This window comes from Megalops cyprinoides, chromosome 16 (genome assembly GCF_013368585.1).
Source record: "Megalops cyprinoides isolate fMegCyp1 chromosome 16, fMegCyp1.pri, whole genome shotgun sequence".
NCBI lineage: Eukaryota > Metazoa > Chordata > Actinopteri > Elopiformes > Megalopidae > Megalops > Megalops cyprinoides.
In genome coordinates this window covers 20,691,591-20,699,725 of record NC_050598.1, presented here as the reverse complement: position 1 = coordinate 20,699,725, position 8,135 = coordinate 20,691,591, and positions in this window count along the sequence as shown.

Here is an 8,135-nt window from a genome sequence, read left to right as displayed (position 1 = left end):
GTGATTACTGGGACACTTGTGCTGCTTTTTAAAATGAGGGTTCTTAATCAGCCTCTTCCAGAGGCATTCAGAGGGAGACCTGCACGTGGCCCCTTTCTCACGCTCACAGAAGCTCAAACGCTGTGGATTTAGAGTTATTCGAGATAAGGATAACTGGAAAAGGCAAATAGCCAAAGCCTGTCTAGCACCTCAGCGTGAAAATAGCATGGTCTTTACTGTCACAATATCAGTTGTTAAGTGTGTGTGGGTGAATGGTGGACATTCCACTGGTAAATATGCTGCCTTTGAAAATTTGAAGCAGAAATTTCAGGTGGCTACTCCGCACTGTGGTAACGGTGAAATTTCAGAGGTGTTTACCACCATAGTTCCTGTCTAATGAGCCCAAAAACAATAACCAATGGTGACCTTAACAAGCCACTCGACTGGTCTCCATGTGTTTATATGTATACAGTGTATATGTATTTATCAAAGGAAGAACACAAAGGATGGATAAAGAAGAAATTTTACATAAAATGAAGGAAGAAAAAGCTGAGAGTAACCCAGCAGAGATGATTCCCATTCCCCTTACAATCGGAAATCTTTGAAAGAGGAATATGAAACGTTCCTTATTTGCTTATGCTCTTCTCATCCCTGTGTTCCCACCTCTCACAGTGAGGAGGAGTGGAGCTTGTTGCTGTCGTTCTGACAGTTGGGATTCCAGGGAACCATCGCTCTTGGGAATCGACTCAGACGATTTTTGCATCGACGTGCGAAGAAAATAGCCCCCGTCTTCACCTCCCCGGGGCAAACAGCGGTGAGGACGCGGCCTTTAAGATGCTGGGTCCTCACCCCCAGGCAGTAATCCCCCCCACTCAGGGTTTGTTTTGAGACCGTTTAAAGTCACGTGCCTCGCTGTATCTCCGGAATGGATTACAGCATTTTACTTAGCGGCTCAAACCATCCTCACCTAGCGCCCACCCCGTAAATCACAGTGCTGAATTTGAAACAGCAGGTGTCTCAAGCTAAGAACCTCAGGGGACATTAGCGATATCTTAGAAGCATATTACGTTTTTTTTCACAAATATTACATTTACTAGGAATATTTTCTAGATTGTGCAGGGGAAGGGAGGGGTGTTGATGGGAGTGCAGAAGTGATTCATGGTGTATAGACAAGACGCTCCTCAGGTTTCCATAATCGCATCTGAGGAGGCAGAGAGGAGGTATGCGTCCTGGCAGAGGTGGGCCCAGGGATCGCCAGAGACAAAACACTAAACAAAACCATGGAGACCAAGCCCGTCACACTCGGCCATGGCGACACAACTGGACTGCTGTGGAAAAAAAAAAGCAAAAAACAAAACAAACCATCAACATAAACAAGACCTGGATTCAGTTACAGGAGATTTGCCTCAGAAAGCAGACTGTCCATAACGTCTTCATAAGCCTAAATGGGGTTGTCCATAAACCTGTGTGAGATGAATGGGTGTACGTGCTCTTTATACATGTTCTTGTGCTTGATCGGTGTTTGGGGTAAAAAGGGGAGTTCCTCCTCGGTCTCAGTCAGGTTCCCCCCTCCCAGCCTGCCGCTCGATCGAGGTTACCGAGCAGCTCAAGGTCGCACCCACAATGTTCCTGTCAGCCAAAGCACGGCACTGCGATAAAGATGTCATAAGTCACGTCTGAGCGCATGTGCTGAGAGGTGCAGGCAGCGACTGGGGGGTCGGGGAGGAATGCGCATTTTACGCTTGACCTTGGGAGATTTCCTCAGCTCCAGGCTCAGGCTGCAGTGCTGCGGGTTGGGTGTTTTGGTGTGCATCCCCTCTTGACACGAGGGATGGTCTGTAGCCCCTGCTTATTGACTTAGAGAGGGATATGTCCGAAACACCTGTTTCACTTGCGGCACGCCGCGACTAAGATAAGGGGATTTCAGGCTGTAATCCCGACAGTTAGCGTTGTTTCTCAGACAGGTGTTCCCCATTCTAGTGGTCTGCTCTTATTTTGACTGTGCTGCAATATGCTTTACATGTAAACAGGGCCCTCATGGCACTGATTACAGAAAACACTGCTGGCACAGTAAGCAGTGACCACCCAAAACACCGTGTGAGTTTATGACAAGTTATGATGAAAACATGAGACCCAACACTGAAGTATAAGTTAGGAGGTCATACTCATTTGATCTCATGTTTTTTGAGGGGGTAAGATTTTTTTCTATACTCATGTAAACCTTGCAAAGAGCCATTTTTAAATGCTCTTATAAATTTTTTTGGTCAGCTAATACCATACCCTGATGGCTTGATGCAGTACCCTGTCTTTAAAAATAAAACCCGCTTACTGTGTAAAGGGTAAAGATCGCCCCGCTCAGCCATTGATTGTAGGACGGGATTTGTTTCTCTGTAAGAGCTGAGGATGCAAGAGTTGTATAAGAATGGGAAAACGATTCAAACGGCCCATCTGCTTATCTCCTGGGCTCTCCATTGCAAATTAAGGTTAGTGTTACCATCCAAAAACCTGTCCCTTGGGGTTTCCAGGTGATTCACTGCAGATTGTCACCACTAGAGGGGGTGTGACATCATTTTTTTCTGCATGAAAGAACCTAGTAAACATTGTTATGTTCCGCAAGTCTTTAATAATGCCTCTGAGCATGACAGGATTGTTAACATTTTGCAGAGTTGTAAGGCAGAGCCTTATGTATTTGGATTTGGAGTTAATCACTTAACTTCTGCAAGATTAACTTCCCTGATCTCAAGGTAATTTGAATACTTATTAAACACACTTTTTGTAGCTGTATTTTGAGCTCGCTAGAGCAACTAGAAATTTAACAACATGTCTTTTGTACGTACATACACGAATGCAAACACACAGAAAGAATTACACAGATGTTACACAGTGAGGTGGCAGTGTGGTGTAGTGGTAACGAACAGGGCTTATATCCAAAAGACTGCTCGTTCGATTCCCCACTGGGGGTGCTGCAATTGTACCCTTTTGCCAAGATACTCAACCCAGAATTGCCTCAGTAAATATCCAGCTGTATAAATGGGTCAAACTATAACCTATGTCGCTCTGGATAAGAACATCTGCTAAATGACAATAATGTAATGTAAACAATGGAAATTCAGTAGTATCGGAGGGGGATAAAATACACCATGAATTGTAATTATGTCACTACTTTGTAATGCAGGAGACTGAGATATGCCAGCGAGATGGCTGCATCAATGCAGCACAATCAGATTCTGAATGGGCCGCAACCAAGTCTGTGCCCTTTGAAGTCAACTCAGCTGCCCTCCCTCAGCCTCCTGAAAACCCAGGGATTTGGCTCAGGTAAAGACTGTGTGGAACCACGTCACTGCCTTTCCTCACTTGTTAAGCTAGGTACGCTGGGTCACTGGGGAAAGGAGTCCTCAGTCCTTGGTTTATTACGTCATGATCACCAGCGATCAATGCCAGCTAGCCTTGGGGTTTGTTTCCCTCTCTGGAATTTGGCCATTCTAACAAATGCACCACTCACAAGTAATGATGCAGAAACAGTAGAATGTTAAATGTTAGCCAGGATGTTATAACTTACTTCGCTCAGCACGTAGTCATAGGTTTAGTTGCTGACGCCATTTGTCCAGGTGCCACTTTAGCACAAAGACCTCAGGTAGTTTCAGGTAGTTTCTTTCTTTATGGGGCCTCAATTTTATGGTCTTAACAAAACAGAAAGGGAGGTGTCAAAAGAAAACATGGCATTCTTTGACTCCAAACCATTTCTATAGGATTCAGAGGCAGGTGGGATGCATTTACAGACTAGATTTAGACTCTTCCTAATCTTCAGCTCAAATGTACCTCCATCTAGATCCCCATAAGCTCTGCCCAGACCTAGGTAGCCACTACGATCTAAACCGATTGCAATGACTAGATGCACGCCCAAGCTTCTGGTTGCATTCTCAGGAAGTTCCCACCCACGGTGAACGGCGTGGCCCATCCCACAGCGGACCTGATCAACTGTCACTTTCACAAATACAACAGAGCAGGGCCACACCCCCTTCCACTTTCTCTCTGTTTAAACGAAAGTGTGAAGACGGAGCAGTTGATCGCTCCGTCTGTGTGTTTCCCCAGCTGCTGGATCAATACTGAATTACACCCAGCGCTAGGCAATCCCCGCTTATTTTACAGTTTCATAGCCTTTACAGAAGCGGAGGCTTGTTTACGGCACGCTGAAGTGGACGGCCTCGTGTAAACAGGCCGCCCACGCGGCGCTGGTGGTGGAGCGGAGTGAGAGAAAGGGCCCTGCTCGAGTGACGGTGTTCCCTCTCTCCCTCGCCCCCGTTCCCTCTCCCGCTCTCTCCCGTGTCCTCCCGCGCTGCCGCTTCGTGTTCCGCCCTGCCCTGTAGGATCAGGATGTGCTTGTCAGCTGTGAGCGCTTAATCCCGTGAGATGGAGCGGGCCGGCCCCGGGAACCTAAATAATGGATTGGGCAGTTCGCCAGCCCGCGCGCATCCCGCCCGAACGAGAACCCGGCGGACTCGCAAGCGCACCGCGAGGGACCGGCGCATCCCACACCCCCGCACCCCCGGGGGGAGCGCCTTCCCGCTCATCTCCCGTTTGTCTACGCCGCGAAACGAAATACCCGAAATGAATAAAACGTGACAAAGCACGCCAGATGATGTACGTCCCACTTATTCATTCACTCACTGGCCGGTGATAAATGACTGAAGGGTTTACAGCCGAAGCCAGGTGAGGCCAAGGCTGTGGCGCAAGATTAAAAGTGGACTCGCTGCCAGCGGGCGAAACAATTTTAAATTCATCTTCATGTTCCCCCCACAGAGTTATCATGTCTTTCGAGCACAGAGGAACACTAATCTGATAAGCAACCGTGCAGATGTCTATCCTCTTTTATATAGCCATGCCACTGACGGGCGGCATAATCCCAAAGCATGCACAGTACTATTGCACCGGGCACCAATCCATATGCAGAAGATATTTTGCAACGTTGGTCAACTTTTAATTTTGGAACATAATCAGTGACTGTTCTATGAAACTATAACCGTACTCCATTTCCTCAAAAATTTCAACCCCGGAAGGCTGGAAGTTAATGTACAATAGCTTTAGCCGTTTCCTCATTCTCATTCTTCCTGTGACCTGATTGACTTAAACATGCCCTTCATGCTAATGGCTTTGAGCTAGCTCGAATGGTGTATTTGCTTACGGCTGCACTTCTGGCACAAGACAAACCATTAACAAGAGGGGGGGGGGGGTGTATATTTTGTTTCTTCAGATAACATTGAAATCTTGTAATCTTCCCCACAGACTTTGTCAAAGATCATATCTCTGTGATAACACACATCCACTGACCTTAAGCGATCAAGGTCACCTGCAAGGAAAAGTTTATAGTTTTGTGGAAGCAAAGGGGTTTCGCCGAAACTTTTCTCTCACGGCTCTTAGGGGTGCAGACAGGCTCTAAAGAGCTCCACTGGAGGGCGGGCAATTTTGAAATGTCTCAGCGTTTTTTGACTGGGGGCTATTTTCACTAGTGTTATTGATGTGAGAGCACCGTGCTGTGTACAGCAGTAGTGTGCTGCTCAATAATGCATTTGACTTGTAGTGAGGAGCTGAGCGGAGTGTAGTTACGCAAGGCCGGCTCGCAATTTGGGCTGAATGCATTTTTTAAAGCTTTTGTAGGGTGCGGAGCTGCTCGGCGGCTCCATTAGTCATCCTGACTTGGGCTGGTGTGGCTTCCATTCTCTTTTGGTGAGTCAGAACAGGGCTTCCGCCCACTCTAAGCGCGGAGAGGCAGAGAGAGAGGAGACAGGTGTGTGCGGCAGTGCAGGCGGAAAGAGGGAGGAAGTGCTGAAACCACAAGACATGCCTCAGATGTCTGTCGTGTCAGAACTTAGAGCAGACACCCATTTGGCTCGTCTGGAAAAACGGGAAATTTAATTTGTTGCATTTTGTTTTCTGGTCAAGCTCCTGGTGCATGTGTGTTTGAGGACAGTAAAAGGCAGGCACCATGCATGTGGGTATATGTGTTTTCCACCCTTTGCCCCAGGGCTGGAAAACACACACACACACACACACACACACACACACACACACACACACACACACACACACACTTATTCACTCTGTAAATGTATGTTTTTCTTTCAGCTGGGAGCCCCTGTTCAGTTTTTCTGAGCTGTACATTTGAAACTAACACAGGATTGACATCACTCGACAGGGATATGCCATTATTTCCTGGTAAATGAAACTCCCTGGTAAATTTTGGGGTGGTTGTGCTGTTGAATGAGAAATTCAACTTTATCTGGTCAGTTTACAATCAATAAAATTGATATTCATATAAAAGTGATATTGTTTCAGCTCAACTAATTTTAGATTAAGAATTACAGTAAGATTCTTAAGATTAGAATAAGATTAACAAGTAGTTTAATGAACAGCACTAAGGACTACTGTAATTAATCGAACAACCAGTTCAGCTTAAAGTAATAAGATTCCAAAATTTGTTTGAAAAACAAAAAGTAAAAAAAAAAACCTAAAAATTTGGCATAAACAAGTACTTTTGCTGGATGTTTTACAGCTCAGCAAGAACATTTCTTTCTTCAAGGACTTAAAGCAGATAACTTTCAGGTGATGTCAAATCCAGATTAGTATTCAGTCAACAGCTCATTGAAACCTAATTTATTAGAAGCAGTTGGAACGAACCCCAGCATTCTCAGCAAGCCCCCAGAACCATGGCTGAGAGGTACTGTGTGTGTCTCCCCTCGCTGTGAGATTCATTAGATGTGTCTGCATGTGTGTAGAGTGCGTTGGTACTTTGTGCCTATGTACGCTGTAGATGTGCATGTGCATATGTTAGTTGTGTGCCTGTAATGTGTGTGCCCATGCGTGTTTGTAGGAATGTGTGTGTTTGAATGTGTGTACATGCATGTGGGTGTATGGGGGAATGAGTGTGTGTGTGTCTGAGAGTGTGTGTGCATTCTTATGTGAAAGGGTGTATGTATGACATGTGTGTGCATGGGGGCACATGAGTACATGAACACCTGGGCATGTGTATGACTGTGTGTCTATGAGTGTGTGTGTGTGTGTGTGTGTGTGTGTGTGTGTGTGTGTCCGTGTGTGTGCATGAGAGAGAGAGAGAGTGTGCGTGTGTATATGTATGTGCAAGAGTGTGAGTATGTATGCATGACATATGTGTGCACGTGTGTGTATGGGGGCGAGTGAGTGCCTGTGTGCTTGAGTGGGCATGCGTTTGTGTGCGTGTGACTATGTGTGTGTGTGTGCGAGCGGGTGTGTGTGAGTCTGTGCACACACATGTATGTCAGGGTAATGGGTGAGGGTTCGGCCGACATCACTGCAAGGCGGTGAGCGATGGCCTTCGGACTGACAGGTGCATTTTCCTAATGAGATCCAGAGGCAGAGTGACAGAGCTGCCCGTGCCACCCTGCTCCCACTTGCTCAGCTGGCTGTGACTGCAGAATTATAAACTGGCACAGGAACACTCTGTTCTGTCTGTGCCTGTTCCTGTTCTAAGGATGGAGAGGGGGGCTGGGGGGCGGGAGGCTGTCATAGCATCACCTCGATCAGAATGTCACCGAAATGAGTTTCCCGAGATGCCCTCTCCAGGGGGTGTCAGTGGTCACCCCGGGGGTCCGCCGTTGTACCTGTGAACTTCTGATAATTGGGAAAGCTCACTTTTACCTGGAGTTTATGCTCACAGAGCTTGGACTTATTTCCAGTGTATGTGAGCCTTGCACGGGAGAAGTTTTGTGTGTGTGTGTGCTACAAACATGTGTGCGGAATAGTGTCTTCTGCCCAACTGATAGACTGGAGCGAGGAAGGCTAATAAATCATTCAGAGCCAAAAATCTATTCTTATCTCTGACCTTCTACCAACCACCAACCTCTGTGCTCGGCCATCCCTTTCTCACTGAAGGAGAGGAGAACTGCATTGGGAGATATTTTTGGGGCCAGGAACAATGCAAAGCTGAAAAGCATGGTTGCCTTTCTCATTCGAGAGCTGTGTCTGCACCGTGGACGTGTTCCCAGAGGGTGAAGGCATATCTGTGACCTCATATGACAGACATCTATTCCGAGACCCGGTCACATGAGAATCGGCAAAATGTCGCCTGTCGGTCCTGTCGGTTTGACAGCGGTAAGGCCAGAGTCTAGAGAGTCGCGTGCGCC